Source organism: Macrotis lagotis, chromosome 4, assembly GCF_037893015.1.
Source record: "Macrotis lagotis isolate mMagLag1 chromosome 4, bilby.v1.9.chrom.fasta, whole genome shotgun sequence".
In the NCBI taxonomy this organism is placed as follows: Eukaryota; Metazoa; Chordata; class Mammalia; order Peramelemorphia; family Peramelidae; genus Macrotis; species Macrotis lagotis.
Window position 1 is genome coordinate 122,153,128 of NC_133661.1, and position 21,799 is coordinate 122,174,926.

The following is a 21,799-nucleotide window of genomic DNA, read 5'->3' on the forward strand; positions in this document are numbered from 1 at the left end:
TTTTCTTTTTTAATGAAATTTCATTATTTCCTACTTATCAACATCCCTCCCCCAAGTCCTTCCCTCCTTTAAAATTCTCTAGTTCTGTTGATATCATGATTTTATTCTTTGTTTTTTTCTTTGTGTGTGTGTGTGTGTGTGTGTGGTAACTGGAAATAAGTTACTTGTCCATAGTCACACAGTTGGTAAGTGTCTGAGTCTTCTTGATTCCAGGGCTGTTACTCTCTCCATTGTGCTTCCTTGACACTTTCCTCTCTGTCATTTATGTCATCCAACTAATTTTTCAGTTCCTATCATTATGCCTTCTTAGTTTCTCCTCTATCTCTCTCTGTTTTTATAATTGCCAGTATCCCAGTTCATTATCTCTTACTTGGACCACAGACCACAATAGCCTCCTTAACTTCCATCTCACATTTCTCTAGTCCAACCTTTATAAATAGTTGCCAAAATGATATATATTTTTAAGAATAAATATATTGGTTTGTTTGTTTTCACATGTATGTAACTCCCACCATCAACAAAAGCTCTCCAGATAAAAGTCTCATCATAAACATACATAATCCAGCAAAATAAATTTCTAGGGCCAAGATGGTGGAGAGAAGACAGGCACAGTTCTAAAGTCTCCTGATCTCTTCCCCATCTATCACATGAAACAAACCTCTTAAAAGAAATCTGACCCACAAAACCCAGAAAGAAAAGTCAAGAGAAAGAACATCTACCTCTGGATTTGTCTCCAGCAGGACCTGTGGCTGAATTCGGGCGGGTGAGTCTGGGCCCAGAGGGAGGAGCCCCGATCAACCAAACTAGCAGCTGAATTGGAACCGGGAGTCTGAGGGCCTGAGAGCTGGAGCTGCTGGATCAGAGGTGGGGCTGGATGGCGGGGCGTGAGTCTGTCGGGAGCAGAGGCACTGGTGTTGGAGCTGTCCCCCTGGACATCCCGGACAGGGTTGGGGGGGAGAATTCTGGAGCAGGAGAGCTGTGGACACCATCCCTGGGCTCCTCTGGTCTGAGTCCCATTACAACTCAGACTTCTTCCCTAGCAAACAAATGCAAACTACTTCTGCCTCAGGCCCAGGTATGTGAGCAGAAGAACCAGCCCAGCTGAGGAAGGACCTCAGGCCAGGGTAAAGCCCACCATTGATTGAAGGCAAAAGAATTCAATACCTCCAACTCCTCCCTTCAAGGAAAGGGAGAGGGCCTCAACCAAGGTCACAATCCAGAGAAAGCAACCAGCACCTCCTACTGGCCATCCTGAGAAACTGCACTCAGTGAGTAAAGCCTTTAGCGATCACAAGCCCCTGTGAACCAGCCTCTCCCCAACTCAGGTCTCAGCAAAATGAAGAGTCAGCAGAAAGGTGGATCCATAGAAAAATTCTTGGAAGGGAAAGACACTAACTCAGAGAGACCTGAAACCTCTGAGGAGAATACAATCTGGTCTTCAGCACAGAAAGACTTCCTTGAAGAAATAAGGAAGGAGTTTAAAAATCAACTAGAAAATTTGGGGGGGAGACAATTAATACCTTGCAACAAGAAAACAAATCTCTCAGATCTTCAAATGGGCAAATGCAAAAAAGAAATTAATTCTCTCAAAACCTCAATTGGTCAAATGGAAAGCTCTTTCAAAAGTAGAATTGATCAATTAGAAAAGGAGTTGCAAAAGGTTAATGAAGGAAACTCCTCCCCCCCAAAAAGAATGGAGTCTACAGAAACTAATGACTCTATGAGACAGCAAGAGTCAGTTAAACAAAATCAAAAAATAGAAAAAATAGAAGCAAATGTAAAATACCTCATCAACAAAACCACTGACCTTGAGAATAGATCAAGGAAGGGCAACCTGAAAATTATAGGACTTCCTGAAAACATTGAACAGAAAAAAAGCCTGGACTTAATATTACAGGATCTAGTGATGGAAAACTGCCCTGATATCATGTAATTGAAGGGCAAAGTAGTTATTGAAAGAGTACATCGATCCCCACCAGAAAAAGATCCTAAAACGAAAACACCAAGGAATGCTGTGGTCAACCTGCAGAACTATCAGATAAAAGAGAAAATCCTGCAAGCAGCCAGAAAGAAACAATTTAAATATCAAGGAGCCACAGTAAGGATCACGCAGGACCTGGCTGCATCAACTTTAAGGGATCGAAAGGCCTGGAACAAGATATTTTGAAGAGCATGGGAGCTTGGAATGCAGCCAAGAATCTACTTTCCTGCAAAGCTGAGCCTTCTCTTCCAGGGAAAAAGATGGACATTTAACAAAATGGAAGAATTCCAAAAATTTCTGATGAAAAGACCAGAGCTAAACAGAAAATTTGGGCATCAAACAGGAGGTTCAAGAGACACATGAAAAGGTAAAAAAAAAGGGGGGGGGCAGTAAAAGGACAAAAATGCAATCCAGCAAGTTGAAACTGGCTATATCCCAGCATGGGGGTAAAAAAAAGATTCTCATAAACCTTGAGAAATGTAACTCTAACAGAGAGAATACACCTAGCCAGAAATGATGGACATTCATGACCTATCCATGAGACTACTATCTAATGGGATGTAACTGGCTTTAACCCCACTTGGGAGAAAGACTCTAATAACTCTCAGGAATTTTGACTCTATTTGATAGAATATATAGAACTAAAAGGGACATACACTTAGAATTTTCTATGACTTAGACAGAATGATCTAAAAAAAACCCCACTACTGCCCTAAAAAGGGGGACAGGAAAGAGATGGGAGGAAGGAGGGGATTGAATGGGGTAAATCTCATTACATTAAGAGGTACAAAAACCCTATGGTAATAGTGGGGAAGAAGGGAGCAGAGGAGAAACACCTGAATCTTCTTCTCATCAGACTTGGCTTAAAGTCAACCTACACATACTCAGTTAACTTATAAAACATCTAATCTTTCAAGTATTAAAAGGGGAAAAGGGAAGGGGGATGGAGAAAGGGAAGGGGAGTGGGGGAAATAAGGGGAAATAACAAAAGGAAGGGAAGGGAAAAGGGGAAAAAGGGAAAGGGGAAAGAAAGGGGAGGGTGTGATATAGGAGGGCAAACACACTGAAGGGGATGGTTTTCAGAAACAAAAGACTGGGGAATATGGATAAAAGGGGAGAAAGGGGGAAAATACAAACAGAGGGAAGATAGCATGGAGGGCAATAAAGAATTAGTAATCATAACCTTGAATGTGAATGGGATGAACTCTCCCTTAAAACGTAAGCAAATAGCAGAGTGGATTAAAAACCAGAATCCTACAATATGTTGCTTACAAGAAACTCATTTGAAGCAGAGAGATACATCTAGAGTAAAGGTAAAAGGTTGGAGCAAAATATATTTTGCTTCAGCTGAAGTAAAAAAAGCAGGGGTAGCAATCCTTATCTCAGACAAAGCAGCAGCAAAAATAGATAGTGTTAAAAGAGATAAGGAAGGAAACTTTATCCTCCTAAAAGGTACCATAGACAATAAAGTCATTTCAATATTGAATATATGCACCCAGTGGGATAGCACCCAAATTCTTAGAGGAGAAGCTGAAAGAATTACAGGAAGACATAGACAGCAAAACTCTACTAGTGGGAGACCTCAACCTCCCACTATCAGTCTAGATAAATCGAATCATAAAACAAACAAGAAAGAAATTAGGGAGGTAAATAGATTGTTAGAAAAATTAGATATGGTAGACCTATGGAGGAAACTGAATGGGGATAGAAAGGAATATACCTTTTTCTCTGCAGTACATGGAACTTATACAAAAATTGACCATGTACTAGGACATAAAAACCTAATGATCAACTGCAGAAAGACAGAAATAGTGAATACATCTTCCTCAGATCACAATGCAATAAAAGTCATATGCAATACTGGGCCAAGGAGATATAGACCCAGAGCAAATTGGAAACTGAATAACCTCATTTTAAAAAATGAGTGTACCAAAAAACAAATTATAGAAAGAATTAACCATTTTATCCTAGATAATGATAATGAAACAACATACCAAAACCTATGGGATTCATTCCAAGCAACTCTCAGAGTATATATTATAGCTCTAAATGCTTATATGAATAAATTGGAGAAAGAGGAAATCAATGAACTAAACATGCAACTAAAAAAATTAGAGAAAGAACAAATCAAAAATCCCCAATTAAGTACCAAATTAGAAATTCTAAAAATTATAGGAGAAATTAATAAAATTGAAAGCAAAAAACTATTGAATTAATAAATAAAACCAAAAATTGGTATTATGAAAAAAACCAATAAAATTGATAAACCTCTGGTCAATTTGATTAAAAAAAAGAAAGAAGAAAACCAAATTGCTAGTATCATAAATGAAAAAGGTGAACTCACCACCAATGAGGAGGAAATTAATTATTTGCCCAACTCTATGCCAATAAATTTGATAATCTAAGTGAAATGGATGAATATTTACAAAAATATAAGTTGCCCAGGTTAAACGAAGAAGAGATTAAATACCTAACCAACCCTATCTCAGAAAAAGAAATTCAACAAGCCATTACTGAACTCCCTAAAAAAAAAATCTCCGGGGCCTGATGGATTCACAAGTGAATTCTACTAAACATTTAAGGAAAAATTGGTTCCAATCCTCTTTGGAAAATTAGGGAAAGATGGAACTCTGCCTAACTCTTTCTATGAAACCAATATGGTAATGTTACCTAAACCAGGAAGAGGTAAAACAGAGAAAGAAAATTGTAGACCTATCTCCCTGATGAATATAGATGCAAAAATCCTAAATAAAATCTTAGCAAAACGATTACAACAAGTCATCACTAGGATAATATATTATGATCAAGTAGGATTTTTTCCAGGAATGCAGGGTTGGTTCAATTTTAGGAAAACTGTTAGTATACTCAATTATATCAACAACAAACCTATCAGAAATCACATGATCATATCAATAGATGCTTTTGACAAAATACAGCATCCATTCCTATTAAAAACACCAGAGAGTGTAGGAATAAATGGACTGTTCCTTAAAATAATTAGCAGTATCTATCTGAAACCATCAACAAGCATTATATTCAATGGGGAGAGGCTAGAGGCATTCCCAGTAAGATCAAGGGTGAAACAAGGGTGCCCATTATCACCACTACTATTCAATATTGTATTAGAAATGTTAGCATCAGCAATTAGAGAAGAAAAATAAATTAAAGGAATTAGAATTGGGAAGGAAGAGACAAAACTCTCACTCTTTGCAGATGACATGATGGTCTACCTAGAGATTCCCAAGAAATCATGGAAAAAACTACTGGAAACAATTAGCAATTTTAGCAAAGTTGCAGGTTATAAAATAAACCCTCATAAGTCCTCAATGTTTCTATATATGTCTAGCAAGAAACAGCAGGAAGAGCTAGAAAGAGAAATCCCATTCAAAGTAACCTCAGACAATATAAAATATTTGGGAGTCTATTTGCCAAGACAGACTCAGAATCTTTTTGAAAACAATTATAAAACACTTCTCACACAAATTAAATCAGATTTAAATAACTGGGCAAATATCAACTGCTCATGGATAGGTAGAGCTAATATAATAAAAATGACAATTCTACCAAAACTAAACTATCTGTTTAGTGCCCTACCAATCAAAATTCCAAAAAGTTACTTTAACAAGTTAGAAAAAATTGTAAGTAAATTCATATGGAGAAATAAAAAGTCAAGAATTGCCAGGAGCTTAATGAAAAAAAAGTGCAAAAGAAGGTGGCTTAGCCCTACCAGATCTAAAATTATATTATAAAGCATCAGTCATCAAAACTGTTTGGTATTGGTTAAGAAATAGAGTGGTGGACCAGTGGAATAGACTAGCTGTAAAAGCAGGAGATGATTATAGTAATCTGCTGTTTGATAAACCCAAAGAGTCTGGCCATTGGGATAAAAACTCCCTCCTTGATAAAAATTGCTGGGAAAATTGGAAGTTAGTATGGAAGAAACTTAGATTAGACCAACACCTCACACCCTTTACCAAGATAAGATCCAAATGGTTACAGGACATAGACATAAAAAACAATACTATAAGCAAATTAGAAGATCAAAGACTAGTCTACCTGTCAGATCTATGGAAAGGGGAACAGTTTATGACTAAGGAAGAGTTGGAGAACATCACCAAAAACCAATTAGATGATTTCGATTACATTAAATTAAAAAGCTTTTGCACAGATAAAACCAATGTAACCAAGATCAAAAGAAATGTAGTAAATTGGGAAATGATCTTTACAACTAATGATTCTGACAAAGGACTCATTTGTAAAAATATACAGAGAACTGAGTCATATTTTTAAAACAAAAAGCCATTCCCCAATTGACAAATGGTCAAAGGATATGCAAAGGCAATTTACAGATGAGGAGATCAAAGTAATCCATAGCCATATGAAAAAAATGCTCTAAACCATTAATTATTAGAGAAATGCAAATTAAAGCTTCCCTGAGGTACCACCTCACACCTCTCAGATTGGTCAGTATGACCAGGAAGGATAATGATCATTGTTGGAAGGGTTGTGGGAAATCTGGGACACTATTACACTGTTGGTGGAGCTGTGAAATCATCCAACCCTTCAGGAGAGCTATTTGGAAGTGCCCAAAGGGCAACAAAAAGGTACATACCCTTTGACCCAGCAATACCACTACTGGGTCTAGACCCTGAAGAGATGAGGAAAAAGGGTAAAAACATTACCTGTACAAAAATATTTATAGCAGCCCTGTTTGTGGTGGCAAAGAATTGGAAATCCAGTAAATGTCCTGATTCAATTGGTGAATGGCTTAGCAAACTGTGGTATATGTATGTCATGGAACACTATTGTTCTATTAGAAACCAGGAGGGACGGGATTTCAGGGAAACCTGGAGGGATTTGCATGAACTGATGCTGAGTGAGATGAGCAGAACCAGAAAAACATTGTTCACCCTAACAGCAACATGGGAGTGATGTTCAAGCTTGAAGGACTTTTTCATTCCATCAGTGCAACAATTGGGAACAATTTTTGGCTGTCTGCAAAGGAGAGTGCCATCTGTATCCAGTTAAGGAGCTGTGGAGTTTGAACAAAGTACAAGGACTATTCCCTTTAATTTAGAAAAAAAAAAAACAGATTGCTTATTGTCTGATCTTCTTACCTCTTAGACTTCTCTTTAAGGATATGCTTTCTCTCTCATCACACCCAATTTGGATCAAGGTACAACATGGAAAAAAAGTAAAGACTGACAAGAGTGCATTCTGTGGGGGGGAGGGGGGAGGGAAGTAAGATTGGGGGGAAAATGTAAAACTCAAATAATGTCTTTAATAAAAATAAATTTAAATAAAAAAATAAAATTTTAGAACACTGAGGAGATACCTAAAAAAATAAATTTCTATATTGACTATTCCTAAAATTTATATTTTTTCTCCATTTTAGGTTCATTCCCTCTCTGATGGGAGTTGAGTGCCATGGTTCATCTTCAGTCTTCTGAACTTGCAATTTATCATTTCATTGACAAGAAATCCAAAATATTGTAAAATTGCTTTTCTCTAAAATGTCCCAGTTCATACATCCATGCCTACATACATGTATATGTACATATTTGTATATATAAAATTTTTCTCCTAGTTTTGCTTTGCTTACTGTCCATCAGTTAAGAGAGATCATTCCATTTCCTTTGAAATTATTAATTTTGACATTTCTTATGGCACAATGATATTCCATTGCATCCACATACCTTAATCTTTTCCTAAGAGGAGGTCACCTCCCTTAGTTTCCCATTCTAATGTGATGATTTAGTTTAATTCATTAGTCTGAGGACCTTTTCCCCCCATTCAACTTTTTATGACTGCCTAGTGTCTGAAAGCTAAAATGCAAGCTCCTTAGCTATTATTTAAGTCCTTCATGATCTGGCTATAATTTGTATTTTTAACTTTTTTAAATAATCCTTTACTTCATGTACTTTATATTCCAGACTGAACTGCCAGCTGTCTTCATCCTTTCATTTCCATGTCTTGATTATGTTTTCTTTCCTCTCTCTAGCCATTAAAATCCTTTCCCTTCCAGGTATAAGTGCATATACCACTACTTTATGAAGTCTCTCCTAATATCTCCCCAAACCCCTTGAAAATGGTCTTTCTTTCCTCAAATCTTTTTAGAGCACTTTATCTATTTTCTGGAGCATCTATCTATTTTTCTCTTGCCCTATTGCAATTCCCTTATAAGCTCCTTGGGATCAGGGCTAATGACACTTATAATTTTTATATCCCTAGGCCCTAGCATGATGCTTTGTACATAATAGGTATTTTATAAATATTTGTTGAATTTTATGAACTGAAGGAGAAGTCTCAGGAATAGTGAACAGATCAAGAGTGGAAATGTCCTGTAAGAGAATAAAATAAGATTAGAAAAGGAAGTTTGGCCATATCTTGGAGAGCCTTGAATGCTAGGCTAACGAATTTGAGCCTGCGATGGAAGAATACTTGGATTAGCTCTTTCACAGGGATTTTGTGGAGAAATTGAGAGGTTCTACTTAAGATGAACTCTGACAATGATAATCTTTACTGTTATTATTCCTTTGAAGTTAGTAAGCAGGGGTATGAAATCATGAAATAAATGTTTTAGGGAGATTAATATGTTAGTGATATATAGGATGGATTGAAGGGGAAGAGACTAGTCTGGGAAACTAATTAGGTTTTGAGAAGAGATGGCATATTCAAAGTGACAAGCGGAGAAGATACCTTTGGCAACAGCTGAGAGAATTAATTGGAGAAGGGTAATGCTGGAGTCAGATGGTCCACTGAGGAGATAGTTTCCATTGTTCAATCCTAAGATTCAAAGTTGGGGAAAAGAAAAAAGATATAATTAAGGTAGGAACAGCAGAATTGGGTAGTTGAAAGAATATGTTGGTGAAATGAAAATGGGGCATAGAAAGAACTGTATGGGTTGTAACGACAGGTGGAAAGGTGGAGGTCAGGCCTGACTCCAACCCAAGTGTATCCTTGTTCTGAGCTCTTGGAAGCTAAAAATAATCTAGCCACCTGCCAGGTGAGGAAGCATCAGTCAGGTTAATTTTAGCCCTGGGCAGCTCAGGATGGCAGCCAGGTCTTAAGGAGGCAGAGGAAATATAAGGGGGAAGGGCTTCTCTTTGCCAGGTCATAGTATCCTCAGAGTTATCAGTAGACCAGCTGCTGCCTCACCAGCCAGCAGATGATAAAAAGATACCCAGGGAAGATGAGCTATGGGAAAGTGGAAAAGGTCCCTGGAAAAGAATAAAAAGCTGTAGCTGATAGGCCATGACTATACTATTAGGCTTCTTCTCCCTAATTTATTGCTCCATAAACTGGAGAAAAACATAAAATGTATCTTAAGTATGGACTTGAGTTTTGATTAGCTAGCCAAGTTGGATGGAACATGATGCTAAGGATGTAGGTTTAATGATGAACTTTGGTTGAGTTCATAACCATGGAGTATAGGCTGAAGCCTGGCAGGATATTTATTGAAGATGACAATAAGTCTCCACCAATGTCTTACTCTGATCCCTCATTGTGTCTAACTCTGACCAGTCTCACCCAGCTGGAAAGGCTTCAAGTCAGGGACTGATAGTAGAATTTATTGGTCATCCAAAAGGCAGCATTAGCTTAATTGGTGAGCATTATGATTAGATTGGCCACCAGTGAATTTTTCAGTCAAAAGACCATCTATGAAGGTTAGAGAAAGAGAGCCTTTAGTCTGTGTTTGTTAAAGGAATACCCACAGCATCAAAATGACATCTTTGATGTAATGGTGAATAATGACAATGATGATGATGATGATGATGATATCCAGAATTTATATAGCACTTTGGAATGTTTGGAAAACATATTTTTTAGTGGAAAACATTTTATATATATTAAATGCTGCCTTATTTGGTTCTTTCAACAATCCTATGATATAGATACAATTTTAATACCCATTCTATAGGTGAGGAGACAAACTCAGAAATTGTGAATTACTCCTGGTCACATGGTTGGTAAGTTTCTGAATAAGGATTTGGACTCATGGTCTTTCTACAATTACTTAGCTGCCTCTAAGAAATGTTATTAGATGCAAGGGCAAGAAGCTGTTAATATATTATATTTCCATCACTACTACTGGAATGAATATTTAGAAATGCACCCTTGATAATAGTGGGCCAAGAACATTAACTTTGTAAATGAAGCATCATGAATTTAGCACTTGAGTTATCAATGCATATTTTGTGGAAAGAGCATTGTATTTAGAGTCAAGAAGATATGGATTCAGATTTTGCTTCTGGCCCTGACCAGCCTTGTGGCCATGGGCAAGTCACTTAACCACTAGGACCTTCATTATCTTCACATCTATAAAAGTAGATGTCCCTGTGGTACTTATCTACCTCATGGGTTTGTTGGAAAAGATCAAGTGAGATAGTATAAACAATGCACCTTTCAAAGCTTAAAACACTGTTGTGACTTATAGTCAGGTTTTAGAGTTCTGAACTAACTTTGTCATTAGAACATAGCTGCAAGTTACTTGCTTATTCACCACAGTTAATTAGAGTTTTGAAAGATCTTCTAGATTACTCAAACTCATTATTTTGTGGTTGTTGTTATTGAGGAAACTGAGGCCCAGGGAAAGGAGTGAAGTATTTGATCAAAGCTATAATCTATAAGTACCAGAATTAAGGTCTTTGGGCTTCAAGTCATTTATATCATATTGCCTCGAGGAAGATGATGCACCCACTGTAAGGGTCACATGGATCTTGCATGCTTTTCCAGGAGTGATAATGATAGTAGCTATCACAATTGAGTCACTGGTATGAGTTAAAGGAGGGTTACCAGGCAGATGGGAGTTCTGTAGAGGCAAGAGAAGGGTTGGGCATCTGAATCACGAATGGAGAAAAAGCAAAATGGTGGAGGAGCTTGGAGAGTTAGAGGGTGATGGCAGGGAAGCCAGCAAACAGAAGGAAGGCATGGAAGTAGAACTGGGAGAATGAGCTTGACATTTTTTTGTCTAACTTTTTGATCTGAGAGATTATGAGCTACATGAATGGAGAATGATCTGGAAGCAGAGTTTTCCCTGAATGGCAGTTCTGTGGTTCTCAATGTGACCTCTGGATGAAGTCTTGCCTTCATTTATGGTGATCTGCATTCCAGACGAGCGTCTTCATCCATGGAATTAGTGGGTGAAACCTAGGTGTTGGTGGCAGAGAAGACTGCTTGGTTCCCTCTTTTCCTTTCTGCTGTGAGGTGAATATGTGTTTGTTTCAGTAGTTTCATGCGAGCATTGACAAAGGAGAGGCTGCAGCATGGGCTTTTACTGTGCTTCTTTTTAATCTTCACTTTTTTAGCCAGGTTGAAAGAGTTAAAGACTTTCTACTAAAATGAATGCTGGTTAATGCTATGGGAGCAACTTTTCTATCATCCTTATATTCATTTATTACAAGTTCAGTGGGTCAGTAAACAAACTGCTTCCTAAAAGGAGAATATCAGAGTTTTTCAGAACCATTGGACTGAAATTTTGAAATAGGTTTGTATGCATAGTCAACATTTTATGTTATTTTTTGTGGTCACAGATTCCACAGGGGCCTGCAGAAAATGAAGGTGATAGAGGGAATGTTGGGGGGGGCAGACAACAGACTAGGCTTTGGAAATCCTAAATTAGAATTTGTATCATGACCTAAAACAGTGGGGTTTTTTGTATGTTCTAGCAGAATTCTCCAAATCATTATAGGCTGATCCAAAACTTAAGTGCCATAGACATGTACCTTTAAAAGTATATTTATGATCACCAATTTGAATCTATATTAGAAATGATAATTCAGACATATAATCCAAATAATAGTTTTAAATGAAGAACATTATGTTAATAATATTTCCACATGTGCCAAATAGAAGTTGACATGGTATGTGGTCAGTCTCTTTATACCAATGTAGGAGAATCATAGAATGCTGGAACTGGCTGAAAATTTAGAGGACTTTCTAGTTCAGTTCTTTCATTTTCATAAAGGAGAAAACTAAAGCTAAAATTGGGGACTCAGACTCCCATCCCAAGGTTTTCTCCAGTAATAAATAAGAAATGTTGATAACTAGTAGCCCAATAGATTGATTATAGGTTAGATGACAAAAGCTCATGACTTTTCCCTCATGGCAACATTTCCCCCTCTTTTTAAACACTTAATTGTAGTGTTGCACTTTGTGTTTTATGACCTAATTCTTTCTTCATTAATCAAATCTTGTTGTTGTGATGAAATAAGATTTTGATTTTGTGCCACAATGTGTTCAGTCATTCTTCAATCAGTGGACACCCATGTTATTTCCAGCTTCTTTTTTTCTTGATCACTGACTTCTTTGAGATACATGACCTATAGTTGCCATGCCGACTTTTTGTGTGACCTTAGGAATCAGTTGTCAAGATAGTTTATCTCTCTTTTTTTTAAGTTTTTGTAAGGCAGTGGGGTTAAGTGGCTTGTCCAAGGCCACACAGCTAGGTCATTATTAAGTATCTGATGTCAGATTTGAACTCAGGTCCTCCTGACTCCAGGGCTGGTGCTCTATCCACTGTGCCACCTAGCTGCCCCCTCATATTTTAATAAGAAAGGGTTGAACCAATATATCTCAGTTCTCTTCCAAGTCTAAAAATAAGTATCCTATGATCCTTACAACTCTTGATCCCATCTGCATATGAGACTGAACACATCCACACATGTAAACACAGTGACAAAAAGGTTCAGTTGATATTGCCAAGTTGCTTATTAGCCACCAAGATAGCAACCCATGTAAAAGTCAGTAAATAATCCCAGGGACTTGTCTAAGGCACATAGTAGTTGAGTGAGTTGCTGAAATTTATACAGGTAGCAAGTGTTAAAGGTGAAATTGGAATCAAGTTTTCTTTACTCCAAGACTAGAACTCTATCCACTCAATTGTATTATAAAAATTTCTAATAATTTTAAATTATAAAGAACCTTCATTGTAAGGGATAATATATATCATGTAATAATATTACTATATACACAGATAATATATTGTATATATCCAGCACCCTAAAAGGTACTCTTAAACAGTTTTTATTCATTTATTTATTTATTTTTTGCAAGGCAATGGGGTTAAAGTGGCTTGCCCAAGACCACATGGCTAGGTAATTATTAAGTGTCTGAGGCCGGATTTGAACTCGGGGTACTCCTGACTCCAGGGCTGGTACTCTATCCACTGCGCCACCTAGCTGCCCCCATTTTAAATTTAAAGACAAAAAGACAAAATTAGAACATTTCCAGATATATAGGACAACTTAAGAAGAATTCAATACAAAAATCATGAATTTCCACACACTATATATATACTTCCTTATAAGTTTTTGTGTTTTCTGCTGTTGTTTTTATTTCTTTCTTCCTCCCTCCCCATTCAATCTATTTAACAGTTATTTCTCCAAATATGGATAGCATCTTTCTTCATAGTCCTTTGTAGTTGATTTGAGTACCTATAATATTCAAAATGACTTAATTGTTCTAAGTTGTTTTTAGAACAGTTTTGCTGTTATTGTGTACAATGTTCTCTTGGTTCTGTTCCTTTCACTCTTTATTGTTTCATGCAAGCCTTTTCATTATTATGAGTAATTCTTAAAATTCTTTAAAATTAGAATTTTAGTTCTGGAAGGGGCCTTGGAAAGATTGTCTTTTTCTTTTCTTCTTTTATTTTTATGATAGTCATTTCCAGATATAGTGCTTTTCTTTTTCCCTTGTGGCTGCCCTTCTTCCTCCACCAAACATTGAACCCATTTTCCCTCATAATGAAGAAAAACAATTAAGCAAAATAAAACTCATAGTGACTGTATCTGTTAGATTGTGCAGCCCTTCCTGGCCCATCTCTCTGCATAAAGGTGAGAGGTATGCTGTATTTTTTTGTTTTTCCAATCACCTTATTTTCCAAATTTCAAGACTTTATTAATAGAAACATAGGTTCAAGCAGTACTGGGTTGGGAACATTTCAGATGTGATACTTCATTATTAAACCCACCTTCATAGAATGGATATATTGACATTCTAACTAAATGCTAACAAACCCACTTCTGTTTTTCTTTTGTCTATCAGTGTTTCCTCACTTATTTTGGATAGTTATATCTTAATCTTGCCAGGCTTCAGATGTAATCTTTTCATTAAAAAAAGCAAAAACAAAAACAAAAAACTAAACAAAACCAAAAACCTCAAACCTTGACCTCCCTGTAGTCAACAGAATGCATATCATGTAGTTCCTCTGTGTTCTAACCAGCTCTTTTTTTTTTGTTTTTGTTTTTGTTTTTTGTAAGGCAATGGGGGGACTTGCCCAAGATCACACAGCTAGGTAATTATTAAGTGTCTGAGGCCGAATTTGAACTCAGGTCCTCCTGACTCCAGGGTCAGTGCTCTATCTACTGTGCTACCTAGCTGCTCCCTCTACCCAGTTCTTTTTGATAAATCTTTTCTCTTGACCTTTTTTATTGGGGGAAGTAACTTATGCCATGGCAAAGGTAAACTAAGAAACTTAAAAGTTAAATTTTAGATGAATCTGGAATGAGATTGGCTAGAAAGGAAGGGTTAATGTGGATAAAATATAAAATAAGGAAGATATAAGTTTAGGAATTTAGAATTATCAGGTGTTGTACATACTTGAGTGACCTGATTATCAACAATGCTTTTTTGTCATGGATTTTAAGAGAAAGTTGAGTATAGTAGAAGAGTATTTTTATTTTATTTTTTAAGAAAAGAGAATCTTTAAATACTAATAGAGTTCCTCTGTACAAAATACTATTAAAATTGAAGAATATTGTGTGATTTTTAGGACCATAAAATGCTAAATCTGGAAGGAACTTTAAAAATCATGACCCTACTATCTGGTAATATGCTTTGCCCCATTTTTTTTCTCTTGGGGCTTCCTCAAGTAGGGTCACTCAGAATCCATCCAACTTGCTTGACTGTTCAGTTGGCTTGGATGAGATGGGAATCACCAACTCTGTTCCTTTCAGGAAGATGAAGAGCCATCTGATCTTATCATCTGCTCTACCTTTTAAACTCAGTGGATCCCTTACACTTTCATCTGACTTCCTGATGAAGTCTAAAGATCCTTGGACATTGCTGTTGGTCCTGTTACTATGTCCTTAGGACTTTTAAGCTTCTCCATCCACCCTCAGCTGAACTTTCTGTTCTGGATTGTTTCCCCAATGAGAATGTGAGCTCCATGAAAGGAAGGACTTTCTCAATTATTATTGTATCTCCATTGCTATATGCAATATCATGTACATGGTATTTAATAAAATACTTCATTCATTCATCTATTCTAACCTGTTCATTTTATATAGGCCCATAAAGTTGAATCATGGTGCAGGTCACCCATCTAAGGTGGTAATAGACTTAGAATCAGAACTCAGGTTTTCTTACTACAACTCAAATGGAGTTATTTTTATAATATACTAATAGGTGAAATAATCATAGGACTATAAATTTAGAGAAAAAATGGATTGGAGGTTGGCAATAGTAGTGGTGATCTAGTCTAACATTCTCATTTTAAAGTTGAAGAACATGAGTCCTAGAAGGTCAGAACTTGCTCTTTCCATTTGTTTGTTAAAAAAAAAACTCCAAACAAATAAGCAAAACAACTTTCTGAAAAAATGAAATCTGTTCAGTTACAAATGAATTATATTAGGCCCCACTTTAACCTAATTCCTAGTCAATTAAACAGATATTTATTATATACTTACTGAAGTGATTTGCGATGTACTTGGGACAAGAATTATTTTGATAGGGTTTTATTTTATAATAAATTCATGAGTGTTAATATCAATACCAGTCTGACTTAGAACATCTGACCTTGACCATTTGGACCAGATTGAACTGTTCTCCCATCCTTCAGTTAGTTCTTCATCAGAGAAGTGCTAGATTTTGTGCCAAACACATGTGTCTAGTGGATCTTATATTATACTTTTATCTGTGATTTTTAAGAAAAGATATTACTCGAAGAAAATGTGAAAAATTGTAATTCTTAGAGCATACATAGGTGAAAATTAGACATTATAGAAGCCATTGGTTTGGGAGAGTCAAGCATTTCTAGAATTATTTAAGCCCACAATAATGTAGGATAAATTGTGCTGAAGCACAAAGGAAAATGAAAATCAATATTAAAAGTTGATAAAATAAAGCTGCAGAAAAGCCTAACTTATCCTTAGAAAACAAGCAAAATGGATAGAGCACCGACTCTGGAGTCAGGAAGACCTGAGTTCAAATCTAGCCTCAGACACTTGATATTTACTAGTTGTGTGACCTTGGGCAAGTCTCTTAACCCCATTGCCTCATCAAATGGGAAGAAAGAAAGGAAAGAGAGAGAGAGAGAAGAGAGGAGGGGAGGGGAGGGGAAGGGAGGGGAGGGGAGGAGGGGAGGAGAGGAGAGGAGACATCTTATTATTTATTCATCTATTGTGAGTCATAAGCTTCTTGGAATTGGAAGAACAGTTAGAAGACCAGTAAAGCAAAACAATACCACAAAACAGCTGCAAATTGTTGTTATGAAGAAACATTCCTTCTCATGGACAAGATAATACAAAGACTGGAGTACTTGTGACCGGAACAGGGTAATTTTTACTGAAATGAAACACTTTTCCATTCAAGGTTTTGTTAAAAAACATTTTAAGGAATCCAGATGAGCCTGTAAAGCTTGAACATCTTTATTAGACTGTAAAACCTCTAAAATATTTTTCTCCCTTTTAGTAGGCTTGGATATTTTATTCCCATTGAAGGCATAATGAAGTTTGATAAATATACTGAATACTGAGAAGCAGACTTGCTTAAATGGAGGTGGAAATGGAATCACAGACTTGCACTATAATAATAATAATAATAATAATAATGACATAAACATATATTATATATACATATAAAATATAATAGTATGAAATTATGTATATAATAAATAATAATTTATATAGCTCTTGCTGTGAATCAGGAATTAATTATGCTAGATGCTGTGAAAGTTCAAGAAATTTATCCAGGAAATGGAAATAAACATTCTTCAAGAACCTGGAACTTGTATTATTTAAATGCTATTGAAATCAAGACTAGGCCTAGAAAAACCGACTGTCAAAATTATGCTTAATACCCAGAGTGATAAAAATATAGTTTAATTATAATGAATTAAAAAGTATATATCAAAATCTTGTGAGTGCAATTATAAATCATGTAAAACAAATAATTATGGCAAAATAACATCACATTATAAACTTTTCACAGGACATAATAAATTGTAAAGTGCATTTTATGTCAGCACATTTAATTACTTTAATTTGTCCTAGTTAATTTGTACATCATTGTTTGTGCACAGTATTATCCTAGGTGCTGTTTTCTATTTCACTGAACCATTAACATTTTGACTGGAACATATGTTTAAGGAGTAGGTGGAGAATTTAGCAAAACCTTTTGGATTTGAAATTGAGAGGATCTGGGTTCAGATCTTTCTTCTGAACAACTTTGGGTTAATTCCTTCACTTCTTTGTGCCTTAGATTCTTTATCTATCAAATGGGAGGGATAGGGCAGAGATGAGACTGGACTAAATGATTTCCAAGATCCCATTTATGTACTAAAGATCTCTGATTCTAAGTCCCGAGCTTAAGTAGACCACTATATTTTCCTCTGATTCTTTTATCATTTTCATGATTTGGAAAAGGGATATAGGTTTTTTCACCAAACTGAACTAGCAGTTTTCATGGATGACACTTTCTTTGTGTGAATAGTCCATTCTTAGAACCAGACAGATGCCTGCTGAGTGAATTCTTCTGGAGGAAAATAGGACAAATGGCAAAGCAAAAACCAAGAGAATGTTTCAGTCATAATTGCACTAAACTACTTTGCTTTAGAAGGAAGCTCTGATGTCCCGTTGCTTTTTGACGTAGCATTTCTTCAGCTTATCACAAAAACTGATCCTTAATGTTGATGGTTCAACAGTGTCAATTTCTGAAAGCTATTTGCTTGAGAGACCACTTGGTGAAATGACCTGTTTTGAGGATGACTTTTTTTGGCTTAAAAAAATCTTATTTTGTACTTACTTTTGCTTCACAAGTAGCATTAGCAATATTTTTCTGTTGACTTTTTATGGCTCATGTTTCAAAAGAACTTCCTGGACTTGAAGCCAGAAAATCTAGGTTTTAATCCTATTTCTTTCACTTGCTAGTAGTGTGAAACTGTGATAAATTGCTTCATTTTTTTCTGTCCATCTTCAAAAATAGGAAAAATGATACTTGTACTACCCATCTCATAGGATTATTGCAAAGAAAGTGTTTTGCAGACCTTAAAGAAAGCATTGATCCCATTATATATCCTCTGATCCAATGAAGTCTGACCTCATATTATCCCAATCTTATCCCAATAATTTTTATTTCCATGCTTTTGCTTATGCTTGCACAAACCAGAGTATAATCTCTGGCATATAGCAAGAGCTTAATAAATGCCTTTTTATTTATTCATTTCTTCATCCATCTATCCATAACTAATTAAGACATCTATTATAGCTGGACCAAACTTGGCTCCTCATTTATACTACATATTGTTAAATTATCTATGAGAATTATCTGAGAATCCTTATGCCATAGTAAAATGGTTGTTGTACTAAAACTGTGTATGAAGTAGCTGAAAAGTTACTCAATCTGGAGCAAGGGAAAAATAAATGGGCAAGAGATATAGCCCAATGAGGAAGCTCTCCCTGAGCCTGTGATGGAGGCCATTGAAGTGACTTGTAGTAAAAATAGGTTAGGTTGCCATGTAGGATGTAGCAAATTTCAGGGTCAGGGAATAGGTAAATTAGCCAATGTTTGAAGAGAAGGAAAGAGAAATAAGTCTGGAAAGGAAGTGAAGAGCTTAAAATATCAAACTGGGAGTTTGTATTTTATCTTAGAGTCAATAGAGAACATCAAGATTCTTGACACGAGGCCAACACCCTCAGAACTGTTACTAAGTGAAGGACAATAACCAATGTGGCACGAAGCAGAGCAGCCATGTCTTCTCTGCATTGTCACAGGTTATCATTGCAAAGAAGCTTGGACACAAAGACAGCAAAGGCTCATGACTAGCCAGGAGGTTGCGTCCACTGATCCTGCTTGGGGACTTGAGCACAGCAAAGTTACTTAAGGCAATAGTGAGGATCACTCACAGCCCCCTATTTTTGAGACCAACCCCTGAACCTTGCTCTGGTGATTATAAGAGGTGATTTGGACCTGGACCTGAAGCAGCCTTGCAATGGGGGGCAGTTGATCTCGAACTGCCGGTCCTTTCTCAGTGTTGTCCTGCAAGTTGCCATCAGAATCCATCGAAACAACTACAACTACAACAACAACAAAACTACAACAGAAAAACCACGTTGATGATGCTAGATGATTGCAAGTCATAGTACTCCATTTTCTCTGAAGACTCTTCTTGCCAGGGTCCCAAAGGCAAAAGTAGACTCCAGCATACTACTAATGATAAAATACATAACACACAGCAGGTAAAACATCATTACAGGTGAGACTAGAACATGTGAGACTTGAAAAGGACTAGGGCTAGTCATGGAGCCAGAATGAGAGAAATAGCTAGTGAGCATGTGAATGGGGCAGTGGTAAATCTGATAATACGTGTGCAAAGTGTTTTACAAACCTTAAGGTGCCACTACATCTGGCATGGTGGGGTACATCCTTTGTGAAGGATTTAGGGAAGAACTTGGGAAAGCTTGCCAAGATATGAAAGCATCAGTAAATCATAAACCATATGGCCTGAGAAAGGACCCATAATAATGGGATCATGACTTTACTGAAGTGTCAGAATCTATTACGAGGGTTTAGGTAATACAGTGGATAGAGAACTAGAAGAGGAGTTAGGAAGACCCTGGTTCTGTGAGTCCTCAGACACACACTCACTCTCTACCTTGCCTGATAAGAGTTTAGAAGAAAACAAACAAGTAAATAAAATTTAACAGCAAAGATTTCAAATGGTTTCAGATGATAAATAATTAAAATATTAATGATAATAAGAATTAGTAGCTAATGTTTATATATTACTTTTTGTGTTCCCCACATGGTTATATCATTTGATGACAGTATGATTTTTTAAAAAAAAATCTATGTTCTCAAAGTGGATCAGTAGATAGAGCATGAGACTTGGGGTTAGGAAGTCTCAAGTTCTAATCCTGCCTCAGATATTTAGTAGTCTGTGGCTCTGTGCCTACCTCACAGGGTTTTTGTAAGGAACAAATAAGATAATGTAAAGCTTTGTGCCAACTCCAAAATGCCACATAAATGATAGCTATTATTATTGTTGTTCTTATTTATAATAGTGTATTATATTCTTGCCTTTCTATGCTCAGAAGTGGAAGAGATTACTGAATTCTTTATTAATTCTGAATACCAGCCAATGTCAACAAGTTAGCTGCTCGTCTGATAGAATTCTTTGCTCTGTTGAGGACAAAATACATTTAGTTGATTTATTTCTTTTATGCCCCTTCCCCAAGCCTTTGTTTATAACTATAGTTGCCATTTAAAAGCAGAAAATAGTAGAGATATTGTTTAAGGTGATATTTTTTCTTCCATCTCTTCCCAAAATAGTCAGGAGAAGAAGACTTTAGATAAGACAAAACCCAGCAATAAAGACATAAAACACTAAAATACCTTATTTTCTCACATTATAGGCAGAAAGGGGATTGCAATTGACCCCCATGGTCCTTTAAAAGTATCATGCATTGAGAAAATCACATTTCCCCTGTGACTGTTGTTTTTTTTAGGACTCTACTTTCCTACTGGCACCCATCTCATTCAACATTACCTGGTATCTGCATTTTATGTAGCTTGTGCATACCTGCATAATGGGCACATTGTCCCCTGCCCATGTAAATTCTTTGAAGGCAGGGTCTATGTTCTTTTTATAACTGAACTTTTAATTTCATTGGATTAGGGAATTCCTGCTACCAATGCCAGGCCCCACTTTTCTCCACAACTTAGTCTTAGAGAGTTACCTAGAGTTGAGGGATTAGTGATATGGGACAGGGTCACAGTCAGCATGAAGTAGAGGGACTTGAGATAAGGTTGTATTTGCCTTGCATCTGACTATCTACTATGCTGTGTCACCTTTTCAAAAACATGTTTAGATGCCTCAGAGTAGGTGGTAATGCTACAGTTATATTTATTATAACCTATGACCCTTTTCATCTTTATTAAGGGAAATACTTATATTTTCTCCTTTCAAACAATACTTAACTGTGCTTAGTATGTAGTGTTTACTAAATGGTAGAAATTCCTCCAACATGAGTGAATGTGGTCAAAATAAGTAGAAAGCAGCATAAGGAGGGATAGTCAGAAGAGACAGATCCCAATCCACTTTATTGAAACCATAGTTAATATGGGAACTAGAATGATATTGCTAGACAGGATGATCCTGAGCCTCCAGGAAGAGGAGAAGGGAATGAAGGGGCATGGACCAGCTTGGGTGGGGAAAATCAAGGTCGACTAACCCAGATTAGGGTGGATACCTGTATATCAAGAAATGGTAGTCCAAGCAACAAATGTGACCAGCTGTGAGTTGTACATTCTATGGGTGCTTTGCCTAAACTTCTCTCACAGGTGTGTGGGTTTGCATTTGTGCACATTGTTAATAGGACAGCTAACCTCACTCTCATGGAACATAAGTACTTTGTCTACAGTCTCTCTCTTGAAAAGAACATCATCTTATTCATCATTACTATATAAAAGAGATTAAAAATATGTACATATACATATTTATATATGCATATGTGTATCTATCTATCTGCTTGGTACCTTAGCACGTCTCAGTGAACATTTCAAAATGTCTTCCATTTTGAGTTGAAGCTTAAGTCTTTG

The 21,799-nt window shown here is 36.5% G+C and overlaps 1 protein-coding gene and 1 pseudogene across 4 annotated transcripts in view; one reads left to right on the forward strand and one right to left on the reverse strand.

Moving 5' to 3' along the window:
- Window positions 1–21,799, forward strand: part of MTHFS (methenyltetrahydrofolate synthetase) — a 108,546-nt gene that overhangs the window by 78,315 nt on the left and 8,432 nt on the right. The gene's annotated exons all lie outside the window — the stretch shown is intronic.
- LOC141523213 (U6atac minor spliceosomal RNA) lies at window positions 21,054–21,174 on the reverse strand (annotated as a pseudogene).